Genomic DNA, 17796 nt, shown 5'->3' on the forward strand with positions numbered 1-17796 from the left:
TTGCAAAACAAAATAATTACACTACTAATTTACCGTTATATATTAACATCACACACATAAGAAATCCCTTATACTTTCCTCGGTTTCAGGATATCATTTACAGTTAGTGGCGCACGCAGTAATACGCTATCACATTCTATGACAGTGGCTGCAAAAAGCATCTCGGCAAATTCAATCCACTCAGCGCTGTATACGTGACCAAACAGCTTTCCTGTGCGGCGTGGTTTCCTGTATATTGTCGGCGTGATCTCATTTTTAGGGAATACTTGTGCGTGGTTGTCTGGGCCAGAGTTGATGTGCACTCAGTATAAAGCAACTCGCCATGCAGTGCGCTGCCAGTGCTACATTTAACCTGCTTAATCCTCTAGTCAAGTACGATATAATGAACCAGGCTTTCTCGATTCAATCTAAAGTATTGCAGGTATCTGCGTGGGCTTGAGACTAAATTCGCCGGTCTCACTCGCATGAGACACGCACAAACTGTTTAAAAGTCGATAAGAAAAACAAAGCTGTCATTAGGCAGGCCCAAGCATTAGGCGCGTGAGCGCGGTACAGCGCAAGAAACGGGCAAAGTAAGTCTGGAAGTCTGGTGGTTGCGTGCTTTGTTTTCCTAAAATCCGCTCTTCTTCTGCTGCATTGGCGAAATCCTTGGATCTTTTTCTGCAATATTGCAGAAATACTGCACAAGACACGTTTTCATCGCCAACAAACCCGCCGTAAACTCGGAAGCAGACCTACGCAGCGTGCGTTTCTATACGAGCGCCGCCAGCTGCCGATCCACACTACCGGACTGACGGTGGCGCCACCTCTAGGTCGATCTCGCGGCGAATATTCCAGCCATAAGCTCCCGCATCTTCCGCTGTATAATAGGTGAGGCAGCTTGTGACACTGCCCCCCCCCCCCCCCCCCCCCCCAACTGAAGAATATTGCCTCGGAATATTCTAGAACTCCACAAGCGCCGAGAACGATGTTATTACGCCCCTATAGAGGGGTGCAGTAGATTGGGTCCGTTCAGTGCACTGAAGATCGTTCGTCACTCACTACCGTTCATGACGCGCACCATATACGCACTGATCTGAACCCGCACACACCACAACACTGTAGTTCTTCAGTCATGTCTTGCGCACATGTCACAAGTCACGGCTCACTGATAACAATCAAGTGCACATATATACAGGCACATCGTGTACGATTTTCATTACACAATCAACACAATGCAGCTATGCAGTAGTGCAAGCTTAACAACTATTCCAGCCGGCTCATGTAATCTGCTCCCACGTTCTCGCTGCTTTTAATATACTCGACACGGAAGTTGTATTCCTGAAGCTTAATACTCCAGCGAAGAACGCGGCTGTTTGCAGATTTTGTTTCTTTTATGAACTTCAAAGGCTGGTGATCCGTCTGAACGAGAAACCTTCTCCCGTAGAGGAAGACTTGAAATTTCTCGATTCCCCAAACGAGCGCTAAAGCCTCTTTCTCAGTGGTTGAATAGGCTACCTCTCGAGGGAGCAACTTGCGGCTCGCATAGGCAACTGGGTGCAGGATTCCGTCATGCGATTGAAGCAGAACGGCTCCAACACCTCTATCAGAAGCATCTGTTCGCAGGACGAATTCCCGGTCAAAGTCTGGCAATTTCAGAATTGGTGCCTCAGCCAGTTTTTCCCGCAAGTTCTTGAAAGCCCGTTCTTGCTCGGGGCCCCAGCTCACGACTGAAGGTTGACCTTTCCGTGTTAGATCCGACAGAGGACAGGTTAGGTCAGCATAGTTCGGGATGAAATCACGGTAGTAACCCGTGAGTCCTAAGAAGGATCGGACGTGCTTCTTTGTTGTCGGCCGTGAAGCTTCTTGTATCTTCTGTAGGGTCTTGGTGAGGGGTGACAATTCTCCGGACGCAATTTGGTGGCCCAGGAATGCGACGGTTTCCATTCCGATCTCGCATTTCAGCGGTTTGATGGTGAGACCAGCCGCTTCAATTCGAGCAAACACCTCGTACAATGTTTGGAGATGCTGTTCCCATGTCGCACTGGCAATGAGAACATCGTCGAAGTAGTACGCCACGTCGGGAATATCGGCCAAGATGTTCCGCATCAGCTTCGTAAAAATGGCTGGCGCCGTCTTAATACCGAAGGGCATATATCGGAATTGAAAGCGCCCCGTGCCAACCGTGAAAGCAGTCATCGCCTTTGAATCGGGTGACAACGGTACTTGCCAATATCCCTTGGATAAGTCCAGCTTGGAAAAGAATTTCTTGCGGCCTACCGAGGCGATAAGGTCGTCCGCACGTGGTAAGGGCTCGGCGTCGTCTGCGATGACTTCGTTTAACTTCCGAAAGTCAATGCATAGCCGATGCGTCCCGTCGGGCTTGCGTACGGCGATCACAGGGGAATTGTAGGGCGACTCCGATGGCTCAATGATGTCTAATCGGAGCAAGTCGTCCACTTCTGATGCAATTGCCTGTCTCAAAGCGTACGGTAGCGGATATTGTTTTACATTTATCGGCCGGTCGCTCTGTAACTTCAGTTGGCACTCGATTAGCGTGGTCTTTCCCGGAAGGTCCGAAAATATACCTTCGAACTGTTGCAGAAGTTTCTTGGCTTCATTCTGCTGTACGTGGCTCAATCTCTCGGAAATGTGTACATCCCCGATAGACTGTGTCTGGGAGGGCTTAGGAAGCTCAATCTCTCCAGCGTCTGTGTCTTCTTCTGCCGATATTACTGCACCGACAGCTGCAACAATGGTGTCGTATTTCCTTTGCTGGTATCTCTTCAGCATATTGATGTGGAATATTTTTGTGGCATGGCCCAAATCCACTTCATAGTCGACATCGCCCCTGCGGCTGATGACCGAAAAGGGACCCTTCCATTGCATGAGCAGCTTATTGTGTTCTGTGGGAAGAAGAATAAGAACCTTCTCTCCCGGTTTGAGTGAGCGTTTGCGGCTCTTGATGTTGTAGTAGCGGCTGTAACGCTCTCCTGCGCGCTCTAGCTCTTCGTGGGCAAGTTTACAGGCATTTTCCAGTCTGTCCCGTAGAGCAAGCACATACTCGTACGTCGTTCGCAACTCGTTAGGGATGGTTGCATTCGTCCAAAGCTCTCTAAGTACAGCCAGGGGTCCACGCACATTTCGCCCATATAACAGTTCGAATGGGGAAAAGCCGAGGCTTTCTTGGGGCACTTCCCTGTATGCAAACAAAAGTGGAGCCAGGTAGCGATCCCAATCGGTTGGTCTCTCTTGACACATGCGCTTGAGCATTTGTTTAAGCGTGCCGTTAAACCGTTCGACTAGGCCGTTCGCTATCGGGTGGTAGGGAGAGGTATGCAGCTGTTTTACTGACAACAGACGGCTAACCTCCTTCATTACTTCGGACGTAAAATTCGTGCCCCTGTCACTGAGGACCTCTCTGGGCACTCCTACACGGGAAAACATTTCGACAAGTGCTTCGGCTACCCTTTCGGTCTCGACGCTAGGAAGTGCGATTGCATCAGGGTACCGAGTGGCATAGTCCACCATGGTCAGGATGTACCGATTGCCTTGAGCGGACTTCAGGTTGAGTGGACCAACGATGTCGATCGCCACCCTCTGAAACGGTGTCTCAATGACGGGCACTCGAACCAAAGGCGCTCGTGTGGTGTGACCCTTCGGAGTTGTGCGTTGGCACAGATCGCAAGAGGCAACGAACCGCTTAGCGTCAGCCTGCATTGCTGGCCAGAAGAATTCTGTCTGAAGCTTCAGTAGGGTTTTCTTCGCGCCTTGGTGGCCTCCCATCAACCCATCATGTGCCAGCTTGAGAATAGCTGATCTGTACTTTTGGGGCACAACAACTTGAGTGTACTCCCCGCCCGACTCGGCGACGTATTTCCTTTGAAGGACGCCGTTAGCAATGAAAAACTGGTGGCTACCCTTTCCTTTCTTCGCTTGCGGCGGGCCTACGCGATCGAAACACGAGCGTAGGGTCGCGTCATTCTCTTGCTCTTGAACCAACTCTTCGCGGCATACACTAGGGAGGCCTTGCAGGACTTTAAGCTTTTTCAGCGTTTTATCCTTGCACGCCTGCGCTCTAGTCACTACCGGACAAGCTTCAGCGGCATCCGAAATGGGTGCGGGGCTCTCGGGGTCAGGCGCTAGGTCTTCAACTTTTACTGCAGTGGACTTCGTAGTCTCGCTTTCTGTTGTCTTGTGCCAGTTCGGATCGGGGTCGTCTGCTGGCCTAGCACCTTCCACATTTCCCAGCACCAAATCGTACAAGGGATTCTCCATACACTTAGCGAGAAGTCGTCCCTGAAAGTACGGGGTGTCGACATCGACCCAAGCTTCTGGGAGCATTAGGACTGAGCGGTCAAGTAGGTAAACTGGAGACTTCGTATCGGTGATATCTTCTTTCCGTACTAAGTCCTTTCTTACCACCACCGTGTTGCAGCCTGTGTCTCTCAGGACTCGGACTGTCTGGCCTCCGATCATGCCGGCTACGACAGGTAAGCATTCCCTGACGGCGCATTCTTTACTGGTGAACCCAGCGTTGATGACGGGGATCTTCCCTCCATCCTTAAGTTCGAGGTATCCGTTCTCAACACATACTGCAGCGGACTCCCGATTTTCTTCTCTCTGTTTCGGGGCCCCATTTGTCCAGCATCTCCAGCTTGGATGACCTGGTTTTCCGCATTTGTGGCATTTCTTGGGCGGTCCCATGCATGAACAAATAAAACATTTCTTTTCATCGCTGCTCTTCGCATCCGATGATTGAAGCAAAGTTTCCCTTCTCTCGGTCGTCTTGGAGACGGCGTTTTCTGCCTTATTCTTCGGGGTGCTTCGCTTTCCGAAGTTTGACCAGCCATGGGCCTCCACATACTTTTCTGCCCTTGCTACTGTTTCAGAGAAGGATGTGTCCTTCTTTTCTTTCAAAAACATTTGTAGCGGAGTGGCGCAGTTAGAAAGGAACTGTTCCTTTAGAATCAGGTCAAAGAGATCTGCGTACTCTTTCTTTGTGTCCGACAGTTCTATCCATCTGTCTAGGAAGTTCTGAAGACGCGTCACGAACTGTGAACACGTTTCCTCGTTCCGGGGACTAGCAGACCTGAATTTTTCTCTGAACCCTTCCTCTGTCATACGGAAGCGAATCATGAGTGCCTGCCGGAGCTTGTTGTAGTCCAAGCACTCGGACGCAGACATGCGACTAAAAACGCTGAGCGCTTCGCCGCTTAAACATAGACTAAGGGCTGTAGCCCACTGGTCGCGAGGCCAATTCTGACTCTCAGCGACGCGCTCGAAACGCATGAGGTAAGCGTCAAGGTCGTCCCTGCCCTCATTAAAAACCGGCATCAGCTTATGCGGGCTTATGCGTTCGGGCCGAGCAGCGTGACTCTCCCCCGTTTCTGACCTTGTCTCTCCGGTGCTGTTAGCGTCAGTTGCCGGATTATTAGGTAGGTCTCGTCGGAGCATCAGTAACTCCTTTTCTTTTTCCATCTCCGCTATCCGGAGTTGGGCTTTCTGCGACTCTATTTCCTTTTCTTTCTCCATCTCCGCCATCCGGAGTTTAGATTCTAGTTCTGCCTCCTCTTTCCGCCGCGTACGTTCCTCATTGCGTTCTTCTCTGCGACGAGCTCGCTCCTGATCTACCCATTTGAGCAGCTCTTGACCCTCAAAGCCGAAAGTTCGGCCATACTCAACAAGCCGTTCTAACTCTGCATCAGCCATGTTAGGTGGAAAGCGTTATGCAGTGCTAGGATACAACACTAAAAAAATTGCACCTACTCCTCTCTCCCCCACCGACACTTGGTTGACCAGTCCTGTCGTCGGACGCCAATTATGTCACAAACCCCCGCCTTTACGGTCAAAAGAGGTGCGGGATCCCCTTTACGATTACTCGTCGTTCCTCTATGAGGGTTGTGAACACATTTAAAAGTTAGGCCGGTCAACCCGTGAAGCACGTGTGTCGGTGTGTGATTGAGGAATAAGTACAAATAGGTCGCTTTCTTTTACAAACAATTGAAGGTTTATAAATAGCAGACCAAAATTACACTGATAATAATAGAGTACAATGAAAGAGAATACAACGCCACGACAAGATATTGATAAAGACGAAGAAATAAATGATAAGAGAAAAAAAAAATTAACCCGACAATGAACAAAACACTGTGATAAAAATATGAAGACTATAAAGATAATAAAGCAGGTATTTCAGATATTATAAGTATGAGCAAAAGTTACATAAGAACACAGCGTAAAATACTACTAAGTCAGGTCAAAAGTTAACAAAGCGAAAATAATGTTCGATTGAACAACAGTCCGTGGCGAATGAAATTCTCACGTCTCCTTGTTTGCTGAGGCGTCGAAGGCTGTGTTGCTCGGTAGCGGCGGCCGTACAGGTGCAGAGGACGATGCGTCGATCGCGGGCCCGAAGAACACAATACGCTTTCGGAGCACCGCGGAGTGGCCGGAAGTTTGAATCTTCCCAAACGCACTGGTGAGGGCGTGCTGCTGTCGGTTATTTTATACCCTCGGCCGACTATGCAGCAGCCGCGTCAAGGACAGGCGGTCGCTGCCCCATCGGCTTGTCGAATCTTGTCCAGAGGAGCGACGGAGTCCCGTGAATTTCGCTCTATATTCCAGCCATAAGCTCCCGCATCTTCCGCTGTATAATAGGTGAGGCAGCTTGTGACACCTTGACTTGTGCTCATTGCAGCCGAAGTCTACAACCCACTGGGGTAGCAGCTTGAACTGGATCCTGCATCGAAATTTGTCAAGAAAATATGATATAAGCGATGTTCAAACAAAGAGCCATTACTTTACTGATCATCATAGTATATTTATTGGTTTGAGAAAAATAAAGGAAGAAGCAGAGTAACACATGAGTTGTTCTTGTCTATGAAATGGCTAACCAGGTATAGCCAGGTAATGTCTTGTCTATGAATGGCTAACCAGGTATAGCCAGGTAATGTTTAATTTTTTAGGCTAGTATGCTTCGCATCCTAGGCTTAACCATAAGCTAAGCCAGACCAATTTTTTACAGAGGATGTCACAATTTCGGGAGAGCTAGTTGAAAATAAATAGATAAACCTTGTCTCCACCGGGAATCGAACCCCCATCTCTTGGATCCCCAGCAGAGCGCTTTACCAACTGCGCCTCGCCCCAGACATTTTTAATTTATAAGCATGGTACTTGTTACACGCGTTAACATAGATAAGAGAGCTATATACATTATTTGCAAAGTAATCAGCCTCTAGCCAAACAGATTTAATTGCTCCAGATCGTGAAACGTTCATCATAATTCCCCTTGTCTACAATGAGAATAGCGGGATTCTTCGAGTGACAAATACTGCGCCTTTAATTCCTGTAAACGAATTACAGAACGCCGGGAAACTTTGATGCGTTCAATGGTATGCTGGTTGTGTTCGTTGTGTTGTTGTTATGGCTGTAGAATAAGGAAAAGAAAATGCACGGACCTGCTACTGGCTCTGTAGCTGAGCCCCCTCCGCTGTCTCGCGCGATAGAAGAGAAAAAGTAGAAAAGAAAGAAAAGGAAGAGGGAGAGAAAGACACGCGCTGAAACAGCCGTCGTCCACCACCTAAGCGGTGGCAGGTGCAATGATGGCCTACAACAGACAAACATTCGGTGACAGGCTAGCCCCCGCCGCAAGCGGCGTTGACCTACCTGTTCCAGCCCCATCAGGACCAGGACCCACACAAGGGGCGCACCATGCACCGTCACGACTGGTCATGACGTCACCAGGCGATTCACGCATATACGAAGCTCACCCCGCCGGGCGTCCGATCCAGGCGTCCGTGCGGCGCCTTTCATCATGCGCTTCCTAGCTCGAACGCCGCAATACACAGCAAACAGAAACAGACACAGATGTCTAGGAGGCGTTAGTAGAGCAGGCATCAGAGGCATTTCAAATTGCTTTACAGGATAGAAAAGGCGCAGTATCTGTCACAGCTCTTCGCGGACTGATTGATTTATAGGAAGGGAAAGGCGCGGTAACTGTCTCACTTGTTTTCTGTGGACACCTCAACCGCACCGTAAGGGAAGGGAGGAAGGTGGGAGTGAAAGTGGAGAGAGCGAAAGAGGAGCCATAGCGGAGGGCTACGGAGTAATTTCGGAGGATCTTTACCGTGCGCTGACATCGCACAGCACACGGACGCCTCTTCGTTTTCACCTCCATCGAAACGCAGCCACCGAGGTCGGGCTCGAACCCGGGTACTCCTCTCCGCGGACACATGCACCGCGCCGTAAAGGAAGAGAGGAAGGTGAGAGTGAAAGAAGAGAGGGAGATAGAGGTGCTGTAGTTGCGGGCTACGATCCACCACATTATAATGGCTTTCGCCTCATCGCACTTTAGTGGTCCAAAGTGCCCTCTAGAATTTTTACCATCCATCCATCCATACGTTTCTGTACACTGGCATCGCCGTGCCAGTTTCTCGGGGCTAAACTTGCATTTCCCTCGTCTGCGTAAGCTCATCTTGTGCGAAGAAACAGCCAACCTTACCACGGGAATGCTCCAAAGGGCCTTATAGAAGCTTCAATCCCGTACCCAACCCGGCCGTATAATTTGGCGCAGTAAACTGCGCTTAAAAAGTCACCGCAAGCCACCAGCTGACTGCCATTTAGCTCTTCTGCTAGGAAGATCCAGTAATAATTCTTCAAAATGTAAAATTTATCTCTCTCAATGCTGAACCGCCAAGAAAAACCACGCCAAAAGTGATTTCGCACCTGTTAATTGCTATAAGCGCAGTTAAACCCTGGCTAATTTTTGTGGCGCGGAGAGAGGTGGGTGGAAGTGTTAGTGGGCCTTGCTCGCGTGCACTCTTTTTTTAGTAGCTAAAATCGTTGCGTTCCTGTTCCTCTGTAGGCAGAGGCTCTTTATTTTTCTTTCCTTTTGCATGCCTCAGCATAATATATGTAGGTTTGTCTGAAAAACTATTTTGAATGAATTACAGAAAGGAAGTTTGAGGCTCACAATTACTAGGCGGACTCCTCATCACCTCCGCGGTTAAACGTTTTCATCATCATCGTCAGCTAAGACCGTACGACGTCTTCTTCAGTATTAAGTTCGAGAATTTCAGAAATCAGCTTAGAGTGCTCCGTGTATTGTCACGCATAGCGAGCCTCGTTATGCAGGGTATCACTTTCAGTGTTTCCTTCAAATATGATACGCTCATTTCAACGCGAACAGAAGCGCACGTTTGACGTATATGTAAGCTCACTTTTCCTGAAACCACGACCTTCCTCCGTGCTTACCTGCACCAGCCTATTTTTCGGCTACCTGAAAACGTCACCGTCGTATGCCGTTCGTGGAGAGTCACGCTTTGTCCGATCATCGGCGCGCTTACGGAGGCAAACAGGATGCGAAGCGGCGTTAATCTTCTTCGCCGTCAATGACGAAACAAGCGGAGAAGCGGGCATTGCTGTACTAGCGCCCCGCAGCCGAACACGCACACTAGCCATGGTGCACCTCCGATTGTGGCTGAGTTTATAGGTTTTCGGAAAGAGGACAAAAGCCTCCTGTTCGTGCTTACTTTTTCGTTTTCCAGAAAGCCTCGTACATGTTGCAAATAGGGCAACTACGAACGCTAGCCAACCTTCAAAACAGTAGGAGCTCACGTTCCAAAGCAAACAAGCACTGCTTTTAAGCCACAGGATATAGTTAATGGCGCCTAATTTACAAGGCCCCAGTTGCTAAAGTGCTTGTCGTCCTTGGACTCCACCTTTCATGTAGGGCATGCAGGTTATAGCGGTTTATTGATGTTTACGCGTATAACAAGAAAGTGGACTACAAAATACAAGCTGCGGGTCAGCGTAGACCACCTGGCGTTCAACAACGTGCCCTGACATTGCACAGCCACAGCTGTGGCGCGTTCGATCCAGGCAGCCATGGCGCTGCATTACCGCGACACATGTAATCCCGTCTTTTGTCTTAATTGACGCTGGCTGTTACGCCGATCAATCTGGTAGTGTCCCTTTGCATAGACCGATTTAAGTATGGCGCCTGGTTAATTTCACCCATTCTTTTGAGCACACCCTAATGTGCGAACAGCAACAGCGGCCCTTTGAACGCCGTTGCCCTGCTGTCGCTCAAGGAGTCGAAGTCGCGACGTGTTTCCCAGCACCAGAGTACGCTCACTAAACAACCGCTACAGTAGTTAAAATGAATTTGTTTGCAATCGCTCCATAAATGAACGGTTTGTGGATGGCACTTATGACTGCTTGAGTGCTATGAATAAATGTCGCCCCGTGAGTTCTGCTGCGAAGTGCATAAGCCACGCGATATATGCTTCCGGAGGCGTGCGTTACGTGGCAACCCAATGGTCGTGACTTTGAATCATATCTGTTCCTCTTTCTCATTCGACACACGTCATCACATGTCATGTTTTAATCGCTTCCCATTCCACGCGTGACGCCTCGTTCGACGTGAGCGTTGTGGGAGATTCCCGAGCGAGGCAACGTGACTGCGAAGCCCACGGGGTTGGCTCCCGATGAGACATTGCTTTCGGACAAATAAAGCGAACCATGTTCTGTCTTCTCAGCTTTGCTGTGTTTTGAGTCTCTTCGACATCGGACCGTTATCACGCGAGTAACAAGCGGCCTCGGTAAGTGCTTCCGGCGGCTTTCGCGAGATATGCGGTCGGCGAGATTGCTGCCGATTGGCTCGCGGAAAAACACGGAGAGAGAGGCAACTAGGGGCCAGGTGATGCCGAATGCTTATCAAAAAACACGCGTACCGCACAGTTCGTCTGTGCGTCAAATCACAGAGGTACACATCTCAACACGTTAATGAGCAATTTTTCTTGCTGTGAATTTGGGTGTAATGATAAGAGTGATATCGCAGTGCCTTAATGGATACTCTCTCTCTCTGCGTCTCTCTCTGAATAGTAAGTTGTGTACTTCTGAGCGCCTAAATATGTTTGGCATTATGCAGATTGTCGCAAGTGCCCCACAGCTGGAAAACATAGGTCTTGTGGCCTGGGAACGTTTGGCCAATGCTGTGCATGAGGCCAAAAGTGTAGAGCCCAAGGGTCTGCTTCTGAGCGACTTCGTGCTGCTTGTAATGCATTTCCGGTGTTCCCAATGTCTTGATGGACCCTCTCCAATGGGCATGACCCACGCTAATGCTACATCAGCGCCACTACATGGCTCAGAAGCAGACCTACTGGACTCTACACTTTTGACAGAAACTGTACCATGTGCATATGCATGTAGGCCGATTAACTGCTTAATGTCTGTGGGAGAACCGAATCTCGGCCTTCCTTTTTCAAGCTTACTTTCATCGGCGCCGCTGTGTGCTACTTCTTGCGTGTTTCTTTTCTTTTAAGGTAGCTTTTATTCTTGTCCCCGCAACCTTGAGCCGAATCTGGCCCACCTCTGACTCCTTACATCATCGGTGGCGTGAGATAATTCTGCCAGTAAAAATTCTGCCAGTGAAAGCTAGAAAATATGTTTCGATGAAACAAAATTATCCCAGCTGGGAGATTACAATAATGTCCCCTTTCTGCAATCATTTTGGAAGATACGCTTTTTTTTAAGTAAATTTTATTTACTACCTGCATCAGAGTGGTTGGAAGACAACCTAAATATGCTTACAACATAGTAGGACCGGGGAGAGGAAATCCGTATAGCAAGAACTGCACGCAGGACCAAAATGAACGAGTGCGGCTCTTCGACTGCAATGCTCTGTAATTTTGTTTGTTTGTTTTTTTTTTGCTGCAAATATCGGGGATCTCAGAAGCAGGCAAAATAATGATGTTGCATTAACTTTGCTTTGAAAAACACTGCACAGGTTTTAAGTAGATAAATCTAGCATGACGTGCGAAAGAGCTAGTTTGAAGTAATGCGTCGTGGTACATGTAGATGTCGCTGATACTATCTTCTCGCGTGCTGTTTCGCGCCACTTGGCGACGTGTATTTCAGTCTTTGACAACTGCCTGTCCACTTCCAAGTATACTGAATCACCTGTCTCATCACCACGTTAAAGCACGTGACGCATAAATCATTGTTAACGTCGCCTGCACGTTCAGGGCAAACAAACATAAAGGCATATAAGTTCAAGGCAAGTGACGTCAAAGAAAGTGTGGGCAAATCAGTGTCACCTGTCAACTACACTCGCCAGAGGCACGCCCGTGATGCACCGAGTCGTATACTCTTAGGGTGAACACGCGCACGCGTGTAGCAACTCTGTAGCGCCAATACGTCTAACCTGGCCGCGCTTAGAAGCCATGGGTTAGGACATGCGTAACACCGCCTTCAGGTCCCTCTGTGCATGCGGCATTTTTCTTGGATGCGCGGCCGTGTCGGGCGCAATGACGCCTGAAATCGAGTGTTCACTCTGAAAGTGGACGACGTTGCTTAAGTTAGATATATAGCCTCGCTTTAATCACACCGTACGAACGTGCCTGCGATGGGCAGCTTGTCTGTCTTTGGGGTCCAAGTGTCCTGGAAGGCTTGATTCTGATCTCACCCTAATATTTAAATTCGAAAGCCTGAGCTGACAGCGCCTTCAGGCTTGGTCATAATATGCGGCTCGTGACGACGCAGGGAATGGTGACCCGGTTAGGCCTAGTGAAGTAGTGGTTTCACATCGAAATTTGAAGCCTCCCGTGTTCCGGCACCCCAAGCAGATCCTCGATCACGTACATCCCCCCTAATCACTAATCCTTTAATGTGCGCCCCTATTATCCCACACACAATCATTAGCACGCGCAGGAGTAAGCTACATTATACGCAAGACTTTATGCGCATTTATACGCATTGTGCTGCGGCGGCATAGATGTAGAACATCCGCATCGCGTGCAAGAGGACCGTGGTTCGAATCCCGGTGCCACGCAATTCCACACCGGTTTAGAAAAAATGGAAAAGAATATCCGCGCAGTGATAGAGTTGCATAAACAGGTTTGGGGTGCAACCTATCCGGTTAACACCTTCGGAAGTGTACTCCCTCGTCAGAACAGGATTTGGCCACCCTGGTGTAGTATTTTGCCGAAACCTCCCATGAATACTCCTATACATCCCCGGCCCTCAGTCCCCAGCGTCTGCGAAGCAACTGAAAAAGGCGGTGGTCAGACCTGCAACATAGCAAAGGGTCTAAGAATCTCTGGCGGACAGGCCGCCATTGGAAACTGACCCTGGCAATGCCTAACGCTATAACCCTAGCTAGGAAGGGTAGTTTAGCAGTAATATTAGAGGAATTAGAGGGCGTGAAATGGGATGGGATAGAGCTTAGTGAGGTTAATTTAGTAGTAATTTAGTTAGTTTATTAGAAGCATTAGAGGGTATGAAATGGGATGTGATAGGGCATAGCGAGGTCAGGAGGCCAAATGAGGCATATACTATACTGAAGGCGGACATGTATTGTGTTATCAAGGTCTACCGAAGAGACGAGAACTAGGGGTAGTGCTCTTCGTCAATAAGGATACAGATGGTAATATAGAGGAATTCTACAGCATCAATTAGAGCGTGCCAGGCATCGTATAAGCGGTTGTGCAGGCCTAAGCGTCTACATGTAGTGATGTTCAGGCAGTCGAAAGCTTCTACGAAGATGTAGAAGTGGCAATGCGGAAAGTAAAAGCGCAGCATACTTTGCTAATGGGGGATTTCAATTCCAAGGTAGGGAAAACGTAGGCAGGAGATCAGGGTGACTACGGCATTGGTTCTATAGCAGGGGGAGTTAATAGTTAAGTTTTCAGAGTGCAATTTACTTAAGAATCATGAATACCTTCTTCAGAAAACGGAAGAACCGGAAGTGGACATGGAAAAGCCCTAACGGGGAGACTAAAAATGAAATTGACTTCATACTGTGTTCTAACCTCGGCATTATGCAGAATGTAAAGGTAATCGGAAAGGTGCGATGCAGTGACCACAGGATGGTAAGGTGCCGAATTAGCCTAAATCTGAAGAAGGAACGCAACAGATTTGTAAGAAAGAAGCCTATCAACAAATTAGCGGTGATGGAGAGGACAGAGCAATTCAGGATCTCGCTACAGAATAGATATTCAGCTTTAACCGAGGATGATGACCTTAGCGTTGAAGCAATGAACAATAATTTCAGAGATATCGTTACTGAGTGGGCGGTAAAAATAGACGGTGGGGTAGGTAGAGAGGATACCAGTAAACTATCCGAGGATACGAAAGATTTTATTAAGAAACGCCAAAGTATGAAAGCTTCCAGCACGATAGCTGGAAGCTTTGCAGTTTAGCTTTCAAAGCACGATAGCTGGAAGCATTTTTTTGCAGTGACTAGCAATTGAGCTTGAAATTCAGGTTTTTCACACGGAACATCAAAGCTTCCAAGAGGATATATCAGCGGCCAGAGAATTGTTCTCGCAGAATGCAATTTTCATAAACACGAAAAAAAAGAAAACCTAATGTGCTACAAGAATCTTCATAAGACGCTTTTGTTAAATATGAACATATATTTGCATATAGCATCTAACTGTAACATATGCTTTTACCACCCATTACAGTTAGAGCCAGTTGTTAAGTACTAAGGAATCCTGTTTGACCAGCATTTTTCCTGGAGCAATCATGTCGCGTATGTTTGCGGAAAGCTGATGGCTTTTGCGGCTATGATGTATCGCCTGCGAGGGAAACGTTCTGTCACCATTAGAACTGTGTAAACAAGCTATTAATTACGTAGTTAAAAGAATTGTCAACAGCATAACATATGGAACAGAATGGAAACAAGTAGAGACGAAAGAAGAATACCGCATTCTAGGAATACTTTCAGTGCACGAGCTATTTTAATATACTGTGCTGACAATCTATTAATATTCAAACGCATTTAAGATATTAGAAAAGAAAAAAAGACGTATCATTGTGAAAAACTGAGAGATACATAAAACCGAGGGTATTCGCTAGCTGTCGATAGAAAGTCAGAAATTATTACGTACCGGAAACATTTAATGAACTAAATGAAACACTGTATGGATCAAAATCACGAACTAAAATGCTGAAAGACGTAAGGAAGTGGTGTTTAACTTTGTCTATAATATGTGAATTTTCACATATTTTTTTTTTTTGCCTAGTTGGAAACTTGGTCTTATTTTAGTGTTTGTGTGTTCGTGTTTGCTTTATTTTTCATTTTCTTTCATGATGAATCTTTTCTGAATTTGTAATGATTTATTTCCTCTAAACCATGCAACACTGGCTGCCTGGTCTTTTCACAAGCACTGCGTGCTTAGGTTGACCAGCATACCTTTATGTGTATTTCTGTTTGGAAATAAAAGGTAATTGATTTATTTATTCCAAACAAACAGACAGGATAGAACTGGCAGAGATCAAAGCTAATCAATAAGCGTAAAGTGGTCGACATAAGGTAGTATAACATGGTGAAAATTGAGCATACTCTAAAGAACGGGGCAGCCTTAAAGCGGTCAAGAAAAAATTGGGCATAGGCAAAAATCAGATGTATGCGCCAAGGGACAAGGCGGGCAATGTCATCACGAATATGTACAGGATAGTCAAAATAGTCGACGAGTTCTGTGCTGATCCATATAATAGCCGAAGTAGTCAGGACAATAATGAGCTAGGCAGTAGAGAAAAGCAGACAGACATTCGGCCAGTGACGAAGGACGAGGTTAATAAAGCTTTAGAAATAATAAAAAGGGAGAAAGCAGCTTGGGAAGATCAGGTAACTATATAAGGACAGGGGGATACCGTGTTAGAAAAACTGGACGTCTTGTATACGCAATGCCTGGTGTAATCGACGGTACCGGAGTCATGGAAGAATGCTAACGTTATCCTAATTCGTAATAAACGGAACGCTAAGGACTTGAAAAATTACAGGACTAATCAGCTTACTATCTGTTACTTATAAGGTGGTTACTGAAATAATCGCTAACAGAATCAGGACAATCTTAGACTTCAATTAGGCAAAACATCAACTAGGTTTTCGGAAAGGGTACTCTACTATCTATAATATCCATACCATCAACCAGGTGATAGAAAAATGCTCGTAATATAACCAGCCCTTATACGTAGCATTCATTGATTACGAAAAAGCATTTGACTCAGTAGAAACCTAGGCAGTCATACAGGCATTGCGCAATCAGGGTGCAGACGAGCCGTATGTAAAAGAACTGGAAGATATATATAGTGGCTGCACTGCAACTATAGTTCTGCATAAAGAAAGTAACAAAAATTTTATAAAGAAAGGAAGCCACGATCTGCATAGTACTATTCACAGCTTGCTTAGGGGAAGTATTCAGAGACTTTGAATGGGAGCAGTTAGGGATAAGGGTCGATGCTGAATACCTCAGAAATTTTTGTTTCGCTGATGACATTGATTTCCTAAGTAACTCAGGGGATGATCTGTCAAAAGTGATTGATGACCATGACAGGAATAGCAGGAAGGTAGGCTTGAAAACCAATATACAGAAGGTTAAGGTTATGTTCAACAGCCTCGGGAAGGAACGGCAGTTCACAACAGGCAGCGAAGCACTAGAAGTGGTAGGCGAATATGTCTACTTAAGACAGGTAGTGACCGCAGAACTAGATCACAAAAGAGAAATAACTAGGAGAATAAGATTAGGACGGGGCGCATTTGGCAAGCACTCGCAGATTATGACTAGCAGCTTACCGGTATCGCTCGAGGAAAGTATACAACAGTTGCATCTTACCTACTCACCTATAGGGCTGAAGCGTAGGGGCTAACGAAAAAGGTTCTAATTAAGTTGAAGACAACGCAGAGGGCTATGGAACGAAAAATGGTAGTTGCAACGTTAAGAGATGGGAAGAACGCATAGTGGGTCAGGGAATTAACTTGAGTTAATTACATTCTAGCGGAAATGAAGAAGAAGAAATGGGCATGGACAGGGCATGTAGTGCGTAGAGAGGACAACCGATGGTTGCTTAGAGTAACAAATTGGATTAGGGCGGAGTATGGGATTGGCCTTCGCCCCGCAGTGGGTGATGATGTAGACGCAAGACCAGCCTTGTACAAAGCCAAGTGTGCCTGAGGGGCGTGAGAGCAGTGTGTCTTACTCATGATCCAAGGTCCCCGGAGGGTTTGTATCCACTCTCACGATTTAAAATCAAGCTGGCAGACCTAGTAGGAGGCGCTGGCAGTTCTGCCATGTCATGTAGTCTCATGACGTCACACCACCCGCCGACCAATCAGTGGCCTGCAGTGTCGCCTGCCATCTGCCATGTTCGAGAGGAGCGCTCGTGAGTTTGCATCCCACTATCGGCACCGGAGTTTCTCAAGAACAATGCCTTTAACTTTGGCGCGTTAGAAACGTAATGTTGCATGTGTAACGACAAAGCGAACTGATATTGATGAGCGGTGCACCTTGTGTTTGTTATTTGCGAATTTTGTCAAGTTATCGATGAAAATTCACAGATTTTATCGATTATTAACGTTATGCTCAATATCATTTGATACAATCCGAAAACGAAAGTTTCAAAAGGTAAGCTACCGCTTTTGACTAACAGTATGGCACTTGATAGCAGTCTTCGTATAGACGTCATTTAGGTAGCTGAAACATCGCAAGAGCGCTTTTTATTTCTTTATTTATTTTGTTTATTTATCTATATGAACAATAAAGGAGAGGTTGGTGCCGCACAGAGGCTCCGGCTACTCCTTTTCGCCAATTCAGAGGAGCCACATGGTCAGACGATGTACAGTTTAACGTAAGATATACACTACCATATAACATTACACAAACAGTACACAACATATAAAACAAAGTGCTAGCGCGTAGCAGGACGAGGACAAAGCACGGAGCAATAAGTAAAGCAAACAGACGCTGACAAAAGAAAAAGAATATATCAGCGCTTATTTGCCCTGTATGTTCATCCGGGCTTTGTCCT

This window comes from Amblyomma maculatum, chromosome 2 (genome assembly GCF_055883805.1).
Source record: "Amblyomma maculatum isolate TAMU_Amacu chromosome 2, ASM5588380v1, whole genome shotgun sequence".
In the NCBI taxonomy this organism is placed as follows: domain Eukaryota; kingdom Metazoa; phylum Arthropoda; class Arachnida; order Ixodida; family Ixodidae; genus Amblyomma; species Amblyomma maculatum.